General features: G+C 44.3%; 1 long non-coding RNA gene across 2 annotated transcripts; it reads left to right on the top strand.

Moving 5' to 3' along the window:
- Positions 1-8287: 8287 nt before the first annotated feature.
- LOC125701707 (uncharacterized) lies at positions 8288-13781 on the top strand. 2 transcript variants are annotated; one of them, XR_007380320.1, is made up of 3 exons: positions 8288-8331; positions 10168-10316; positions 11391-13780. It is a non-coding gene; the product is annotated as an uncharacterized LOC125701707 (long non-coding RNA). The 2 variants fall into 2 exon arrangements; XR_007380321.1 differs by having other exon boundaries at positions 8296-8331; positions 10181-10316; positions 11391-13781.
- The last annotated feature ends 6631 nt before the right edge of the window (positions 13782-20412 follow it).

Consider the following 20412-nt stretch of genomic DNA (forward strand, 5'->3'; position numbering starts at 1 on the left):
TATATATTTTTTTCCTCCATTTTTCTCTAACAAGCTGCAGGATGCTAAGTTGACTGCAGGCAGTGAATCAGAAATTGTAATTTTGTGGCTCCTCATCCCCGTGGGAATTCTCCTCTCTCCCAGCACGGGGTGAGGGGAAAGGGGTGGGAAAAAAAAAAAAAAAGCCTTTCCAGTTCTGTTGCAACCGAGGAATCAAAGCAAGAAGAAGGGCTGGAGAGATGCATGGGAGAGGAGCTCCCAGATCTATTTTCTCCCCCTTTTCTCCCCCACAACATCCAGCAGGCAATACTGCCTTTTAAGACAAGATCTCTGACGCACTGGGAAGGGGAAAGGTCTATTTTGAGGTTTCCAGTCATGGTGTGAAATTCAAATCCTGTTCAATAGCAGCCAACTCACTCAAGTATTAATGGATTTCACCATGAGGCTCTCTCAGTGCCTTTCCCTTTGCACAGTCATAGAATGGCCTGGGTTGAAAAGGACCATAATGATGTGTAGGACTGCTGCATTCTGCCATCATTTCTGAGCAGGCCCCAGAACTTCTCATGCTGCCCAGCCCCTGCTTCTCTCACCAGCTGACCCCTCTCTTGTCCTTTACTTTCTCCATGAATACCAACCTTTGGTGCCATATCTTCTCCATCTTTTTCTGTTGGCTGCCTGAAGTGACAACTCTGCATTACAGCTCTCATTTTATCTGGAAAGAAATGTCTTAGCCTTTCCTCTCCTGTGTTTGTCAGCTTTCCACGCCACTCCCAGCTGTTAGACAGAGCCTTCAAACCATCTTTGCCGCACTGCCCACCAGAGCAGAGCCTGACCTTATCATCAAGTGAAAGACCAAATAATCCAGAAAAGACAATAAAACGAGTCATTTTTGGATAACTCATAGGAAAATAAATAAAGAAATAAATCATTGGAGCTTACACTGCAGCTGTACCAACTTCACATGCCTCATTCACTTCCCTTGCTCATCAGAGACCTAAGGAAATAGCATGGACACGCGTAAGGGTCAGGATGGGGGTTAGGAAATGGTGCTGCCCCAGAGGGCAGTGAGCACGGCACAGATCCCCAGGGCTGTGGGCATGGCTTCAAGCTGCTGGAGCTCAGGGAGCTTTGGGACACCACTCCCAGCCATAGGAGTTGGGGCTGGGTGGTGCTGTGTGGAGCCAGGGGTTGAACTCAATCCTCGTTGGTTCCTTCCAGCTTGGAATATTCAATGATTCCTCAAAGATTCGCCTGGTGCAAGGGGACTTGGGGGCTTCTCTGTTCTCAGGCAGTATCAACTTTAAAGAAAATGCAGCCTAGAGAGGGAAATAAAGCTGGGGAAATCTTGCTTTCGGGGCTGACTGAGTGATGAGTTTCCTTTGAATGAAAACTATGGTAGAAATTGATTTTAATGTTTCCCCATGCATTTTCTGTTCTTCATTAAAAAATTAAAAAGGAGGGTTTATCTGAAATGTTTCTGTTAAGTGTTCGTCCCAGCCTGCAAGAGGAGAAACTTCTCAAAAATAAGCGGTTTCGTAAAAATATTCAATTCTCCACCAAAATAGAGCTTAAACGGAGAAATATTAACCAGCTCTAACAACATTGCATCAGGAGGGAAATAGCTGCAGATAGAATCTTATTTCTCAGAGCTGACTTTTCATCAAAACTCTCAAGTTTTCCTGCCTAAAAATTTCAATTGAAAATATGATTTTGTATCCTCACAGGAATCGGGTGCTTTCTGAAATCAATTTCGTTTAGTCAAGAATCCAGCTTTCCATCCAGAAGCAGGCTGGGCACAAAGTGCTTGCCTTTCTCTCCCCACTTCAATTGCCACCCTCTCCTCCTCCCCCAAGATCCCTCTTTCACACATCACAGACACTGCTGTCGAATTTGTTCTGAAACACTCATAGTCCCTGAAGAGGTCATTAAGCACTTCTTGGTCTTTATCCCCTCCTAGCTGTTTTCTTTCTTTTTTCCCCCCCTCCTCTTCCCTTTTCTTTCCTTTTTTTTTCCCTCTTTATTTATTTATTTATCCATCTATTTATTTATTTTTATTTTATTATTTTTACCTCTTTTTTTTCCACTTCTGAGCTTGATGAAAGCCTTACCTGGAAGGACTGCCGATAGGTGCATAGACTTCCTGCACGTGCTGGGACTTGCAGCTAGGATCATTATAGTGGTCTCCCTCAAATATTAATCGTTTTATCAAATTAGTTGCATATTAATGTGACGGGTCTGCAGGAGCTCTTTTTGCTATAAACCTTTGGCCACTGTTCTGTGTACAGAATTATTGATAGCGTGTTATAAATGTTTGATTGGCATGACTTTGGGTTGGTGCATTACAATGAATGAGCTATCCTGTTTGTACCAGGTAAATCCCTGTTAAACATCAGATCGCTTTACAACCATTCTGTTTCCTACGGACACCATCGTGATCAATGCAGAAATAGGTTTTAAGCTTTTCAGAGGTTTCCTTGTTCTCTAAATCTGCATCTATCCCTATTTTCATATCCAGGATGAGTTCCCAGAGCACCAAAGCAGTGCACAAAGACATCCTTACCGGGCCAGGAATGATCCCCGTGGGTGCTCTGCATGCAACGTTTCAGCCTTCCTTATCATCAAAGGGGCTGTTTGCTCATTTCTTAATTTGACTTCTTCCATCAGCAAAATCCTCCCCGTTCCCACTTTGTGGTGAGAGGGAAGATGGGGGAGGCTGAGTAAAATGCTGATGCTTTCATGCTGCCACGAAAGGCTTTACAAAAGAGCCTTGTCAAAGCAAACTCCTGTCCAGCTGGGAGCCCTGTGCCCTCTGCAGAAGGCTTTGGCCTCAGGCTTTGTGTATGGGGTCTCCGAAACAAACTTGTAATTGGAGAATTAGGTGCCGCGTGAGCAAAAAGCAAATAAATGCTCATTTCACAAGATCTTAGAAGCACTGGAGAGGTGGATTCATATAAAAGATAATGAACCGTGGTATATTTGTTACAAAGCTAAGCAGCTAATCTGACATCCCCGAGAAGCTGCTGCTGTGTTTGCTACTGCTGCTGCTGCTTGGGTAATGTGCTGTGCTTGCTAATGAGATTCTGTATCAGGATATTTACCAGGAGTCCATTCAGCACAAGCTCAATTTGCAGTGAGTGTAAGCCCCTGCAAGTCCCTGACTACTATGACAAGGGGAAGCAGCCATGCACCTGGACTGAAGTGCATGGTGTGCAGAGCTAACAGCAGTTTGGACACCTCAGCCATGGGGTTTGTCCATGGCCTTTGGTTTTGGTGGCACTAACTACCATGTGCACTTGTGGACACAGAAGGAGAAAAAAAAAAGTCACTTGTGTTTAGAAACCATCCCTAGAGGTGTTTCAGAGCTGTGGAGATGTGGCACTGAAGGATGTGGTCAGTAGGCAGGGTGGGGTGGGGTTGGGTTTGGGGATCTTAGAGGTCTTTTCCAACCTCAGTGATTCCACAGTTCTATGATTCTACCAAAGCTGTTCTCCTGAGCTGGGGGTTGTTACTGTGCTTTGGGCTCCTTCCATCTGTCCATCACCCCCACCCCAGTTACAACACAGTGGAGCTACAAGGTGGATGTGCTTTAGGAACTGTTGCCATCTCTGCTCTGTGGCAATGGAGCCAAAGTGAGATCATGTACCAGGAGAGTTAGATTTTGCTTGCTTTGATTTTAAGCAACACACTCAAAGCCATGCAGTCAAATCACAGACAGACTCTTTCCACACTGGAAGGGATATCATATAGCTGTATCCTATTTAGCTGATCCTGCTTGATGGAAGTGTTGGTGAACCAAGCCTACTTCTTTCCCTGGACTATGAAGCATGGTCCTGGACAGCCCTGGGACATGTAACTTTCACAGCTCCATCTCCAGGTGATGAGCTGGATCCCATTAGCAGTGCCTCCATCACTGTGGAAGTTTAGATTTGTCACACTTTAAAACATGACAATTCCCAGCACCTCTGTTAAAATCAAAACAAAACCACACTGGTATTATCATAGGCAATTTGGGCTAACCCTGCCTCGACAACTGGTGACAGCAAATGTTCTGCATTGGGCTTCACCCCGCACCACACTCTGCCATCAAATCCTTTCTTTGCAAAACTGAAGGAATCTATTCCCCCATGAGAGCTGACCTGTATCTCTCTTAATCCTCACTGCCCTTTCCTAAACTATCCTAAACCCTCACCTCCTGCTGATCAGTGTGCTAATGCCTTTAGAGTGATGTCAAGTTCTTCTCCTTGATCAGCAAAAGTCCATTTACAGCCTGCCACACTACTAATATAGGAAGGATTGATCTCCCCATGTGCATTATTTTGCCTTTATAACACTGGTATGTGCTACGTAGCTCACAGCCCTTCTGTATGGTCAAATACTGCTTCATTTCTTCACTGTTTCAGATTTGGCTGCTTTGAGGAAGAGAATATCATATGCAAATGCAGTCTCCTTTCGATTTGCTTGCTTTTCAGGCAGTTTAGGAACTTCATACAATTAAAATCTCAGCACAGACCTTTGGGGAACTCTACTGGCAAGCCAGATTCACTTACTCCTGCTCTTTATTCCTCTCCTTTAACCTGTGACATGCTCCCACTTACACGAAGGCAGCCAGCTCTTGAGGATCTCCTAATGAGAGAGCATGAAAGATGCATTTGGGAAATCCATGTGCAGTACATCGAGCTGCATCACCCTTCTCTACATGCCTGTCAGTTCCTTCAAAGAGCTTCGATGAATGTCTGAAGGATTTCTTCCCACTCTACATCCATGATTGCTAATTTATAACCTTTACCACTTCTCCCAGTGTGGAAGTCAGACGTTCTGCTCCGTGCTTCCCCACGTTCCCCTGGAGTTGGTTGTAAAACTTGGCATCTCATTTGCCACCTCCTATTCCTTTGGTGCTGAGGCTAATTTAAGCGATAGGTTACCAGCCGCAGTGAGCAGCTCAGCAATTTCATATCTGAGCCCCTTTACAGTGCTTGTGTGAATACCATCTGGTCCTGTCATTATTCACTTAATCAATTCATCCTCAAATCCCCTTTGCTGACACTTCAATGTGAGGTTGTTGCTCTGACTTGTCTATTCCGCTATCCAAATGTCCCAGTGAAGGAATGCCTCCATACTCTGGTGCAAAGAAATAACAGATTTTCTCTTATCTCCTTGCCTTCCTGAGCACTTCTCCACACCTAGGTCACCTTTTGGTTCCTCTAGGTCTGCAGCAGGTTTCCTGGTGGCATCTCCTTAGCACTGAAGGACCGAGCAGAACTGAAGAGGATCCACGAAGGCTTTGCTTTCTTTTGTCTTCTTTTCTCATGCAAGGCCAAATGACCAGCCTTAACTAATACGATGTCCTGATGAGGAGAATACAATTTCTTCAAGGTGTCCTTCAATCAGCTGGGGCAGCTCAATCAGCCATGCATGAAACAAGCAAGCTCCTTCATCTGCCTAGACTTCCCACCAGTCCCCCACGGCTGGGCTTGGAACTGAGGCGTGTGGAAGACAGGAGCTTTTATAAGCATTTAAGGAGTCCTGTGTAGTTGTCTTTCAGTTTGGGATTCTTTTCCCCTATAAATTCAAAATAGCCTTGGAGGGAAAATGTCACACTCCTCCTCTTGTGCAACCCCCCATGACTTCCCTCCTGCAACCAACCCCTTCCAGCAGAGGGAAGGAAAATGTCTATCCAAACCTGACACGTTCCTGGCCTCAAAACGATGTGTGTGTCACATTCAGATCCAGCTCACCTGAGGGACACGGAGGGAGGGAGTGGATTGAGAGTACAGTTCATAAACACTGTATGTGGAACCTAATGTTCCCGATGCCACAGCACACTTGGCCCTCTTCTCTTTCCCATCATTACTTCTAAAAAGCTCTAAAGCCCTTACTCAAAGGTTGGGAAAAACTCTACCCTCTATCAGGGAATATAAAACACAGTTCTGAGCTCCTTTTCCACCCAAGACCATGCTTTTCTGCTGTACCGCAGCCTGTAACCCATCAATATATAATATTAGAGGAACTTTCTGTGCTTATTTGTGGAAGTGAAGGAGAAATGACCACTGCTCACTGTTCCACACAAGCCTCTCCAATCCATGAGCTGAGTGCAATGCACAAACTCATGGCATAGGGCTTGGGCTGGAAGGAGCAGGAGCTGCAAGAGCCACACCATGCCGGTATTGCACGTTGCTCAGGCTCCTCATTAACCTGTTATGAGAAATAATGCTTCCTGAATTGTAACTGGAAAGAAACCACCTGGACTATTAAAGCTGCTGTCCCAAGCCTTCAGCCTTCCTCATTTCCAAGGAGACTGCAAAGGAGAGTGGGCTGCATCAGCAGGAACAGAAGAGAATGTTCCCCTTGCTGTCACACATGAGTACATAGACACACACATGCATACACACTAATACATACTCCTGGCCATGCTTGCTAAGAAAAGCTGGGAGCTTGTGGAAGTGGGATGAAGGCAACACCATGCAGCAAACCTGTCACACTGATGCACAAGTGGTTTAAATCACAGCCTGAAGCCTGGTCATAAAAGCTGTATCTAACCTTTCCCCAGGCAGAACAGTAGAATAAGGGCATGCTTCACTGTGCACACACCCCAAATATCACTTAGACATCCACACAGATATCCTGCAGCATAGCTGACAAACCAAGTCGTAACACAGGGCACAGAGATGTGAAACAGCCCCATCTGCAGAGGTTAGAGCATTTGCCACCCTGCAGGTAAGCACAGCTGTTTGTCTTCGCTGCTTTTGGCTCAGAAAGGTGAGAAATGCCCTTTGGAGGGGACAGAGGTACCTGCTTTGCAGAGCAGAGCAGAGGAACGTCTGCATTTGTGATCAGCATCCTTTGCTTCCCAGGCATCCAGAGTGGAGGCTAACACTATGATATCCATTTATATGCAGGGCTAAGTTCCTCTCCCTGTGTTAAGCCCCCCAGCATTTGTCCCTCTGGACAAATTTGCCATCCTCAGCTTAATAAAAGAAACAGGCAGAGCGTTAACTGCAGCCTTGGCAGCGTGAGAACCTCCACACAAATTCCAAAATGTCACTTTGGAAGTTAGCACTTCATCTTTTTTAGCTGCGAAGGGTAAAAATCCTCCTCAATGTAAATTAGCACTGCAGCAAAGATGCCAAACCTTCCTTTCCTCCCCCAGTCATGGAAAGATTCGAGATTGCTGCATGATTAAGCCCTGGCAGCTCTCCCTCCCCTCCTTTTTCTAAAACAAACATTAAATTATGAAAATAAATGTAAAAAAAATCCCTTATGCTACTGAAATCTGTGATGCTCTGGATCAAATGGGCTGAAATCAGAACAGAAAAAAAATGGAAGGTTACAGGGAAATATCGGCTCTTCATCCTCCTCATTTCACAGACTTTAAATCAGTATTAAATGGTTGCATTAAGGAGACAGAATATCAGAGAGGAAATTGGGTGAAATTTCATAGGGCTACTCTCATTCAGTCAAAATGTAAATGCATCAACAGAGAGATGTTTTTCAAAACCACATTTGTTTTGCAGCTCATGCATTTATTAAGACGTTTGGGCAACGCCACATTCTTTAGTTTCCAATAATTGTGCTTTTCATAGTTTTGGGTTAATTGGGGGAAACAAAAAAAAAAAAAAAAAAGACAATTCCAATTATAAATTGAAATGCTTGGGGGCTGTCAAACACATTTTGATTGTACCCAAAACAAATTTAGTTCTGAGTTTCTAATTTTCCAAAATTTCCACTTTTATTTCTGCTTTAGCCTTGAAGAAAAATCTGATTCCATGAAAAATCTGGGTCCGTTCATAAGCTGGGACAGAATAAAATCTTCCACCTCAGCCTCTGCATTTTTCTAGTTCTCCAATTTGCATCTTAATTTCAGGCAGCTTTTAACTTTTATTGCTGCTTTCTATTTTAGTAAATATTTAGTCAGCAAATTAGTCTGAATTCTTTTTTAATTCCTTTCTTCTTCCTTTCAAGTGTAAAGTCCTTTCATGATGAAATCTGTGGTAGTTGGTGCTGGGAACTGAAGGACACACGTAGGGACATTCTCCATACATAATTATTTTGTCCTCTTAAAAACTGAAAAATTGTCATTTTAAAAATTATTTTATTATGTGTGAGTGTATAGGAACTGCTGAATCATGGCCTGAACTTTTGATTGACCACCTGAGGAGCAATGAGTCTGTAGCAGGAGGCAATGCAACATGAGTCAGCCATGGCAGCACAGGTGAAGGCAACTCACCTGTGCTACCAGAAGGGGTGGAGCCTGGCTCCATCTTTTCTAGACCCATTTAAGAGCTGACTGCCAGGCAGGAAGGGTTTCTTTTGGAGATCCCTCCTTTGGAGTTTTACAGTGAGCCTAGGACACAGGTAAGCACTCTATCTATTCTCTTTTGGTATAATAGCCTGCTTAGCCAAACTCTCAGGTGTATTTCTTATTTATAGCATCTGTATGTTCATTGATACAGTGAGGAAGGTCAGGCTCCAGATGAGGGAAGGCTATCCCTAAAAGATGCCTTTGTTAGAACACTGCAGATCCATTCTCTTCTTGTGAGACTTCTCTCACAGAGGAAGGCAGAAGAGTGTTTTCATTTCCTGGGAGTGTGATAAGAAAAAAAGGAAGGAAAGGAGAAAATAATATGTGCTTGGGGTTTCCATTTCTTCGTTCATTTCTTTGTTTTCATCTCCTTTTTCAAGCTGAGTACGCAGAGAAGCTCAGGACCAGCAGACAGCTCTCCAGAAGAGCAGTTTCCAAAATGTCAGACACTGGAGATATAGAAGGTGGTGCCTGTGCTTGGGTGTGCAGGCATGGCTGTAGGGGAATGCATCCCTCCCATCCGTACCCATTGCAGCTCCAGGCAACTGCCCAGTTCTTCAATGATGTTGCAGGAGTAAAGCTGGAATGTAGGGAAGGAATAAGAGAAAGAGATTTGTCAGCCCAAATTTGCACTTCTAGAGTCTAGGCGTGTGCACGAGTTAGAGAAGAAATACAGGTTTCAGCATGCAAGTCACTGCTTTTGCATACATAGGTATCTCCCTGAAAGCAAGACGGATGACTTTCTGGCAGTGATGATTACTCACTGTTGACCATAATGGGACTCTAGATGATTACTCAAATAGAGACATCTCTGCTCTGCATCGATGTTCAGGCAGATGAAACCTGTTAGGGCCCCCATCACTTTGACACATGCCTGTGCATCAGAAGGGGCTCTCTGCTATTCCTATGATTAAGAGCTCAGCACATTAGGTAAGTTTGGCAGAATAAGGCTCTGTCCTTCCCATCTCATAGCCCAGTGCGTGTTGAGTGCATGCAGCCTGTTGCTCTGGTTTTCCAGTGTGGGCAAGGTGAGAAGCCATGGAATAAAACTCCCCTCTCCATCCATCTTAAGTCAGATTAGAAGGAACACCCCCCAAACAAAATAATTCACCTCTTATCAGAGCTAGTGTTTCATCTGACATTTTAACCCAGTACAATCTGTTTCACTTTACCAAAAATTCTGCAAAGTTCTGGTTTCAGGTCAACCTCAAACAATTATTTTTTTCTGGATCGCTGGCCAAACCAAGAAAACAATTACTTGCATATCTCTGCTTGTGACAATCAGACAAGGCAATCTTGCCCTCCATTTGCAACAACAGCAGAAGGAGGCAAAAGATCCAAGCTGTCACTAACACACAGACAGTGTTACCAGCTCCTGCCTTCCAGGGCCAAGAAAAACAAGTGATTTTACAGGAAGTGGTAAAGTTAATTATTTCTTGAGCTTTCTTTCCTGGAGCAGTGAAAGAGAGATGGGGATGTGATTCAGAGATTGTACGTGGCTTGGAGATTCACGAAAGCATGGACAGAGGTTAGTAAAGGAAAACAAACAGCATCCCTATCACACATCACTGCTGTCACTTGTGTTTCCAGAAAAACGTGTGTAAAGAGGACATTGAATGAGGGTCCAGCACCTCTCTCAAGTGCTGTGCCCAATTGGATTTATGACAGAAGTGATCTCATCAGTTCGGATTCTGGCCCAAAGCTATTGGTGAATGAATAGTGATCGTTTCTTAGAGGTGTCCTGTGGGTAGTTCTTAGTACATGCACTGGAGGATGGCTCTACTCTTGTTGCTGACAGTTCTTTCAATGACTGCATGTAAATCAGACATGCAGAAAACAGGAAGAAAATGCATTTCCATCACAGTTTCCATTACATCCCTCTGGTACAGTGTCTTTCTCCAGAGACAGAGGCAATCTGTGGAAGCAAATTACCTCTCAAAATGAAGAGAATTGTACTGCTATCCATGGTGGAGCCGCAAGACTGAGACGGCACTTCTGGTTTACATTTGTCCTTAACTTCTATATCAGAGATCTGCAGGTAAGCCTTCATGAAGTGTGGTGGCAGGGTATGTGGCAGCAGATTGTGCCCTCTGAGAAGGGTACAGTCCCAATTATTGGGATTTAGAGTAGGCCAGCCTGACCTTTCACACAACGAGGTCTCTTGACCTTGCTTTTTTTTTTTTCCTGAGATATGAACTTTGGACTTAGTGTTTCCTCCTTCTTGAAGCCAGCCAAAGAATTAGGGTCCACCAAGGCAACAGATAAGGAAGGATGGGTGCCATGCCTCTGGGTGTAATGCACAGTTTAGGAGCACATACCCCAAATTTCATTCCTAAACTGCTGTCTCAGGCTGCTAGCAATTCTGGGCTCTGGAGCCACCCAAATCTTGGTCTACAGGGCTCAGGATTTCTGTTTGATATCCAATGCTTCCAATGTGCACATCACAGGGCTACAACATGCCTAATTCCCTATTGATTCTAGCCAAAAGCTGAGCACTACTTAAACTGCTAACACCACTATGAATTGTGCATCATTTTTGCACTCAGTATTCGGTGCTTGAATTTCCTACCACTGGATCCTGATCTGTCCAAATTGAACACTGTTTTACTATCAGCAATCTTCACACTGTGGATAGATTTTTATATTAGTCATGCACTTCAATTTAATAAACTGAAAGATGGGACCCCTCTGTTTGTCGCAGACAGGTAGGCTTTCCAAACCTTGACTCATCCTTGCAAGGCTTTGTCTATCTTTTCCTGTTGACAACATATTTTAACAGCATGGATATCAGATATAGATTCAGTAGTTTATCTCATTCTTGCTAATGCAGGAATCACACCATCTCTAGCTATCGAGTTAGTATTTTCCTATGAATGGAATTGTGATTCATATTCACCTTCCTAGTTTCCTTATCTTAGTGTGAGCTTCCATTAGATGACTATCTGAAATCATCCCCAAGTCATTTGTGGTGTCATGGCTTTAACACGTACCAAATGGCAGGTGTAATCTTTGCAGTCTGTGTCTAGCTACACACCTATGTGTTAGTTGGATGAAGATGCATATTGCTCACTTGAGGCCAGCTTACTCTTTCCCTGTTGTTTTCTGTTATCAGTGATGCATGGGTTTTGTCTGGGTGTTCAATTCCTCCCTCATCAAGCCACAAAGGACCTGGCCATTTCACTCTCTGCTACCCAGCCTTCTGGAGGAAGATGGATCCACTCTGTTATTGACAGCTAAGACATTACACCCAGCCCCTGCGTTGCAGTCTGGTGCCTGGTGTGCTCACAGGGCACTCCTTTCTTTCCGTAATAAAGCCATTAGAGCTTCACTGCAGGCTTTCTCTGCTCTTCACCCAAATCGGGGTCGACGTGGCTGTTGTGTTTACCACACTGCTGGGCAGGTGTGAGATTTGGATACGGTACAGAAAATGCATCCACCAGCTGGAGGAAAAAGCACCAGAGGAATTTCTAGCTTTGCTGTGAGTGAAATAGCAAGAGCGGCTGCCCAGCAACTGCATTTTGTAGCTTGCTGAGTTCATCTCCGTTGGGGAATGATTAATGAGGGTCCAGCTGTGATGGGACAAGAACATGGCTCAGGTGGACAGAAAAACACCCCAGAAATTTCAAAAACTCTTTGAAAAAAGTGCATGTCAGACAGGTCTTTTGAATTACCACTTGCAGAAAAGCCACAATACAGCAACTGCTTTGGGGACAGCTTGTGAGGAAACAACAGTCCTGGGAAAGAAAGCTCACCTCAGGTGATATCTGCATGGGATCCATCTCCACAGCACCACTGCCAAATCCATCTCCTGTGATCAGTAGTGCACTTCAGTATTATTTTATTCAAAACTCAGTCCTATTAAGAAAGAAACAGGCTTTTGGGCAAACGATTGCTGCACAACACGTGCCCCTGGTGAGTGAACCATGGGTCATGGCTATATGAGCAATCCCAGAGGTTTATTACCCACCATATGGGATGTCCCTGCCTGGGGTTTGCCAATGAACAGCACTGAATGAATCGGTTGTGTTTCCCAGTTACAAACTCATAACCAGATGGGATATTATGTTATCTGTTCCTATCTCCCCCTGATCACAGAGCATTTGCCCTCCAGCCTTTGTTTTATGGCTAAAGAAGAACAGATACTCCAGCAAGATGTTAAATCTTCACCTAAACTCTGTATCTGCATCGAATCCTGCGTGATTAAATGCTGTCAGATGAACTTTGTACTTCACTAGGGGAGAGGGGAGATGTCCTCTTTATCCTGAAAAGGTCTTAGGGCCTCAAAAAAGGATGGTACCCACTGCACACAGAACATCTGCACTCTGGCCACACAGCAGTTTCTAAATGTTCTCATCAAATGAGAGCATAAAAGAAAGGCAAGACCAAGTGTCTGTGGTGTTGAGGACTTAAATGTGAGTTTTCACTGGAAAGTGCAACCACTATGGGTGGTTTGCTCCCCTGAGAAATGCCTCAGCCTCTGGGCTGGAGCATGGAAATAATGGCTGGTAAGCAGTGAGATGGGCTGGTAATGTGCAGTCTGTTGATAGTGATGAATTTTAGCCTTCAGGAATTAGGTGAAGCCTCTCGTAGTCAGCAGTGGTCCTCTGAGATTTGGAGGAGGGTGGGTGGAGTACTGGTAGAGAGGTGAATGTTGAAGTTAGTGCATTTAAGTGTGAAATAAATATTAGATCCAGGGCAGCAGAGGTCAGAGATCTTAAATCAAGAAAGCATCTGTAGCTAATACTGCTTTTCTGAATGAAGCAGGTGAATCCATTTACCACTCATTGGAAGGTAGAAGCAGTCAAGGCTTGGAAAGAAGTGAGCTGTGTCATATTTTTGACTTGCACAAGAATTTTGCCATCACCAAACACAACGATACCATGACTCAGTCAGGTAAACTGCTGTGAGAGGATGAAAAACCAACTGGAAAGCCATTCTTCCCACGTGGCTGTGACACTTGGAGGGCCCTTGCTGTGCCACCGTGGAGGACCATGGAGCTCCATCAGTGCTGGTACAGGGAGGCTCTACACAGTGCTGTGACACGTGTGATGGAGATGCCCCAATACCCTCACTGCTCTGTGGCCAGGAGCATTTGATGGAGTGCACAACAGGATGATTTCTCATGCCCCACAATTCCCAATCACTTCCCACAAGACAAGCAAATAAATAAATGGAAGTACACTGGTGGCTTCTTACCACCCATCCCTCCAGATACAAATAATGTGAGTATCACAAGCATGTCTAATTCACATGAATAATTTATGCAAAACAATAAGTTCCTCACACCAATAAACAGAATAAATACAACTCCCAGAGACCACATTAGAGTCGAGGATTCATTTTTACAAAGATATAAAACCGTTATGATCAAGAAAGGGGAGAAATAATCTCTATCAATAACACTTCCTTATTCTTCATTGTTTTATTTGCACGCTGCTGCATCCCTGTGTAGTGTACAATCCATCCAGCTGTCCTGGGGATGCCTTCGAAGCTGTTCCAGCAGGTATTATATTAATCATTTCTCATCACCAGACAGACATTGTTGGAGGCTTTTCTTGCTTCGCTTATGACATTAGATCACTTTTAGCAACAAGCAGAGCAGTATCTAAACATATTTTTCACTGCAGAGGCTGAGACACAGTCGTATTTGTGGAATAAATATTTCCACCCTTAATTTCATACTGGCACTTGCTGCACAAGGAATAAAATGTCATTATTAAACACCAGCAGCGTTTCTGAATTCAGGAATTAAAAATCAGTGGAAATGCACTGTGTAATTGACAATTTGTTTTGATTTTTTTGCTGGTATCTTTTTTTCCATCCAGGTCCAGATCATCTTTATCCATTGTTTCCCAGCTTCTACTACTCCATCATTACCTAAAAGAGCTCAATAGAAACATCTTAATGCACTGTCTACTTAGTACTGTCACTTCTGTGGCTGTGTTCTATAGAGAACCCCGATATCCCTACCTTTCATCTAACAATCCTCCCCCTAAATAAACCTTTATTGGGTATCTGCTGATTTTCCTCATGGTCTACCTCATTTTCTGAACTGATTAAGAGCAGAATCAGTGCTCCTGTCATCTAAAATTCAAGTGTTTTTTCACTTTTGGCAGAAATTTGGGATGTCACTGAAGAGGTAGAAATGCAGGTTTTTTAAATACTGTGCAACTTTTTAGACTTCTATCCCAAATTTAGCTAGCCAGATCACAACGACAATATTCAAGCTGCATTAATTTAGCAGCACAAATTAGTTCCCTCAGTGGGAATCTATCTCATGTTCAGCATGGAAAACATTGGGTCCCTTTGGAGGGGAAACACCTACCTCTGCAACTCTTAATTGCAGCCGTTAATTGTCAGGTTGGAAATGCTGGCTGGCTACAAACGAGAACTGTAAATGATGAAGGCAAGATGAAAGGAGAACAAAGCTTCAGCCAAATGCAAAGCCAAGTGCTTTGGGGTGCAAGACCCTGGGGATGGGCTGCCTGAGGGCAGAGCAGGTTGCTGGCAGAAGGACCAGTTTCAGCAGAAACTGGAAACGCATCAGCTTGCGTATGGAAGAGCTGGATATGGAGAGAGGGGTAGTGTCAGCTTGGGCTCCCTGGAACGTACATGCTTCCTTCTCCTCCCATTGCAATCTACATGCAATAACACGGAATAGCAACACAAAAAGGCCTTGGGGAAAGATGTAGAAGGAGAAGATTGTGTTTCGGCCCAGCTGGCCTGGATACAGGAGGATCCATGCAGGGCACGCATGGAGCCGTGCAAAGGGAGTGAAATGTATTTCCACGATGAAAGCAGCCGTGCTATGGCAAGCTTGTGCTGAAAAGGAAGGATGCCACAGCAATTATCTCCACTGCCTATCACGGAATGTACGGCTCTGTGCCACGTTGCACAGGTGCTGGGAATAAATTTAACTTGGTTTGCCTCCATCTTGTCTGAGCAAATCTTCCAAGATGGCTCAGAGAAATAATAGAGCTGCAACTGCTAAGGAAACTAAGGAGGTCTGGTTGGTTGTTTGGTTTTTTTTTTTCAATTACTGTATTGAAAAAAAAAAATGCAAAAAAAGTCTCTTTAGAATTACTTTCATGGGAAGATTCTGGTTTCCTACGCAGAGTTCATGGTTTTTCCTCTCATTAAATCTTTATCCACTTCAGAAAGAGCAAGAAAACCTTGGGCAGGTGGAGGAGAACTTATTTTCAAAAGGCAAAGCTTTTCTCTGAGATTATTATGATTCTTAATGTTTTTGGAGAGAAAGCTGTCCTTGGGAAAAAAAAAAATTGAATTTTATTGGGTGCCGTGAGCAAGGAAGTCAACATCTACATGGGAGAAGACTTTTTGGTGACAAAAGAGAGGAAAAATCTGCACACAACATTGTGCACTTCAAAGTCTTGAAAAGAAGTTCTGCTTCTCAACCACCGTGCTTAAAAAAGAAGCGGGGAATGAAAAAGTAATTGAAAATTAGTGCCACTCCTTGAAGAGCAATTTCCTTCAGAGAAACAGTTTCCTGAAAAAAAGAAAAGAAAATAAAAGAAAAAGATAGTTATTTTTGGAATTTTTTCATGCTATTCCAATTATTGTCATCTAAACAAATAGCCTTGTTTGCTAGTATAGGCCAAAACCAGCAAAATCATCATATATTGCTCTTACTACATTGTTACAGCTCTGAATATAAATCTTTCCTGCACTCTGATGGATCCAATGACATTATTCAAAGAACTCAATGGCGATTTTCATGGGTGAAACTGATTTTTGACCCACACCTCCGCAGAAAATGTTCCTAGCTGTGATCCTACAACTATTCCTGACATGGTCTGTAGGTTTAAGAGCTCCTTCCACAGATGTGCCCCATGCCACAAAGAGGACCTTACCTGGATGCTGGTTTTACCACAGAGCCCAAGAAGCAGAGCTGGAGGAAACCCTGTTTCTTATGACACAAGATGATGTTTGCAGTTTGGCCCCAGTTTGACCTGGGTTTCCTCTGTGTCAACTTTGGCACGCTGCCTGGAAGGAGCTCTTTTTATCGCAAAATATGTGATAATAAAAAATAATACGAAATGAGGAACATCAATTTTTTATGCAGTTGGACAGCGGCAGGACAAGGGGGAACGGTTTTAAACTAAAGGAGGGAAGGTTTAGATTGGATGTCAGGGGGAAGTTTTTCACTGAGAGAGCAGTGAGGTGCTGCAACATGTTTTGCAGAGAGGCTGAGGATGCTCCATTCCTGGAGGTGTTCAAGGCCAGGTTGGATGGAGCCCTGGGCAGCCTGGTCCAGTACCAGATCTATGGAGGTTGGTGGCCCTGCCTGTGGCAGGGCATTGGAAATTGATGATCCTTGAGGTCCCTTCCATCCCAAGCCATTCTGTGATTGTATGATTCAATGAAAATAGGTACTACAATGATCCATACAGGCTGTCCTCTGGTGCTTTGGGCTCCTCTGCTGGGGCCAGCTCAGATTGGGCAGCTACCTTTAACTGCTCTGATTGTCAGCAAGGACATCAGTGCTCTATTGCCCATGCATTGCTCTTTTAGCTGTGGGATGTGAGGAGGGGATAGAGAAGAGTTCCCATTTTCTGAACAGGGGCCTCTGCACCAGTGTGAACACCACGCACGCAGTCCCTCTTGGGATTTGGCTTCTGCCAGAATTCAAAGCAGATTTTCTTGCTCCACGAAAGCATGATCAAAGCCTCCTTCCCTCCCTTCCTCCCTCCCTCCCTCCTTCAGCTGACTACAGCAATATTCCTCATCAAAAAGCAAGAAAAAAAAAAAAGCATATTTGCCTGTGGTCGTCTTCTAAATAAATCCCCCCATCTCGGGAGGTTTGGGGCTGCTGTTTCACCTTCAATCAGCTTCAGTGCTGCTGGTAAGATTTTTTTTCTCTTCATCACCTTCAGAAACAAAATCCTGCTATTGTAGGCATTTGAGATGTTTACATCTGTTTATCTTCCTTCTGATCTCAGTAGCTGTGTATCATTTCATCTCCTTTAGCTGTGTCGTTAGTTCTGCACTGATCTCTGAGAAAAGTGTGCTTGCAAAGCTTTGCCACTGAAGCCATCTCAACCAACACCCCTGTGGGAATATTTCCACCTTCCTCTCCTCTGGTCTCACCTCCTTTTTCTTTGTCTCTTGAAAGAGCACTCACGCACTTATTTTCTAAGCAGCCCCCACTGCAGTGCATTGTCCTGTTATTTCCTACCACGGAAAAAAGACATGTTGTTTTAGGAGTTTGCATGCAAAGTCTTGCTTTCATTGTCTCAATGAAGCTACGCATGGCAAGGATGTTCCTTTATCCACTTGGAAGATTTGCAAGGCCTGATTTTTCTGCATTGGGCAGGTGCAGATAGGAGAGCATTTTAAGGTCAAGAACTGGCATTTCAATTCATCATGAAGGTACATGACACACCAAGGAACATTCCTAGAGTCAGATGCAGCCACGCTGTCACTCTGGGCACCAATGCCAGAGACAAATCCAGCGCCCATGGCAGGGTAAGGCTGAGTGCAGTGCTTGTGAGAGCCCATCCTGATGCATCCAAGACTGATAGAAGCAGTCTCCAGTGGTCCCCATAGAGAAAATGGCAGGGGATGCCTAGGGCACTGACCTCTGAAATGTTCTCCTTGGACACATTCAAGGTCAGGCTGGAGGAGCTCTGATCACCTGTAGGTATCCCTGTTTGCTGCAGGGGAGTTGGACCAGATGGCCTTTAAGGGTCCCTTCCAAATCAAATGATTCAATGATTCTATAATTCTATAAATGTCCCAGAGCATCTAATAGCATACAGCCCATCACCAAGCAACCCCTGCATTTGGGGTATTGAAGCCACACTACGATCCCTACCTAAAGAGGGTTGCATAACCCAAACAGCAATGGGAATGCAAGGTTGTCCAAAGAAGGGAGGTGGCCATGAGGTTGCAATGCCCTAAATAAGAGAGTGTTTGGGTCTGTGGGCTTACAACACCTGGCCTTTGTCTGCCCACCAGTAACAGCAGGTACGGTGCTCAGGGAGACAACAGTAATCCCACAGCAGTCACAGGCATGGGTTGATGGTTGGACCAGATGATCTTAGTGGTCTTTTCAACCTTAATAATTCCACGATTCGATGATTTCTTGGGACCCACTAAGCAGAGAAGATCAAAGGAAAGCATCTTTCTACCAATCTGATGATCTTGTACCCTATACAGATTTAAAATTACCCTTTTCATCTTCTTCTTGATCCTCTTAAATCTTACCCCAATTTGCTGCCTTGGGAATGATGGCCCGCCCTCTCACTTTCAGCATGTCCCTGTCAGAGCTGGTGCCTTTGTGTCTGCCCTGTACCAAACCAGCTAAAGCTCATCTGCCTGTGTGAAAACACATTTTAATTGAGTGGTCCTGCTCATGCAGGATTTTAGCTAAGCCTGTAAAGCTGCCTGTTCTTATCTCTATATGCAAGTCTGCCAGCCCATGCCATCTGCAAATTTCAGATTTATTTTTAGATAATTGATAGAAACATTGAGAAGCACCAAGGCTTCACTGTTTCCTTGAGATCCCGACAGAAATGTTCTCATTCGATGACAGTTTTGTGTTGATTTGTGTTTTGTAGCTTGTTGTCACTTCCCAACCCATTTAGCATAGATTAGGTAATGCCCAATACTAATGTTTAAAAACAGAATATGATGTCATTTCCCTTAAGCCTTTTATGGGCTATATCTGACAGCTCCGTGCTGAGGGAGACTTCAGTGCCATAAAGCCCAGCTATTATGTCAGTGTGTCCTGCTTTATCCATGCTGTACACAATGGTCCTTGAGCCCGGTGACATGTCTGTGCAGAACCAATATTCAGACTTCAAGGTTCAAGGAACTCAGTCCAAAGAGGGATTAGCTCTGCCCTGAGGAGTGACCTTGCTGCAGAAGAGTTCCCATATTCCCTGCTGCTGCTCCTCTGTAGGAGGTCTGTAGGAAGTGATGAGGAGATGATTGGACTAGATGATCTTATAGGTCATTTCCAACCTTGTGATTCTATGATTCTAAGTCTCATGGAACTCCAGCAATAGCACGTCCTGCTTGCAAGATGCTGACCTAACCTTGCAGCACCCCAGCAGTGCCAGGGGCACAGTGAATGGGCAACCCATAAGGGGCTGGGAAATGTGCTTTGCAAGGACTATGCTCAGCAGACCCATTGCTGTCCAAGTCATCCTGGCTCTGACCCCAAGAACACTCCGGCAACAAGTGATGTCTGACTCATCCCTACATCCCTCCTGTCATGTTACAGTGCCCTGGCCCCATCCCCTCCATACAGCTTTACTTAGAGGCAGCCCACCAGCTCTGGCCACATTGCCCACACACCGAGGCGGACAGGAGCAGCAGCTCTTCAGGTTGGGTTCATAATTAATTCTCTCTCCTGTCCACTGACTCTTTAAAGGTGTAAACACTGGGCTGTGTGCGCGCTTGGCAGCAGCCCAGGAGCAGCTCAATGTGTCAGGATGCAATAGGCAACTTGCAGTGGGGATTTTTGTTTATTTATTATTTTTTTTTTCCCATTCTTCTTTTATCGTCAAGCTCAGCTACTAGCAAACCTTTAATTAATTCCTCTACAAAGTTCTGCTGAGCTTGTGGCCTCCGATTCTCCTGGGAGGCTAATTAACCTGATCCTCTCCCTCCACGCTCCTTTCTCAAGACTGTCAGTTTTCACTTGTTGAATCTTAATGCCTTTCACTGGTGTAACAATCTGCTCTTGTTCACCAGATGCCTCTCGCCCCCGGTGCACAGGCTACATTTCTATTTTGCCTATATGAGCTCATGCTACAGCTGCTTGAAAAATAGCACAGCTCACACGTCTTTGCAGGAGAAGTCAACTTTTTTGCAAGATTTTCCCTTAGTGCTGGAAAAGGAAACCGCCCAGGATTTGCACTTTTCCACTACAATTAACCATTCTGTTGGGTTGGTGTTTGAGGTTTTTGGTTTTTGGTTGTTTTGGTGTGTGTGTGTGTTGAAATCTAGTTCCTGTTGCCATATTTTCAGCGAAAACTTGAGGAAAAGAGAAGCAAACTGATATCTGCACAAACACATTGAATCATGGAATCATAGAGAACCATTAAGGCTGGAAAGATCATAGAGATGAAGTCTGACCCCATCACCAGAATAGCACTATGGCACTC

The sequence above is a fragment of the Lagopus muta genome, chromosome 17 (assembly GCF_023343835.1).
Source record: "Lagopus muta isolate bLagMut1 chromosome 17, bLagMut1 primary, whole genome shotgun sequence".
NCBI lineage: Eukaryota > Metazoa > Chordata > Aves > Galliformes > Phasianidae > Lagopus > Lagopus muta.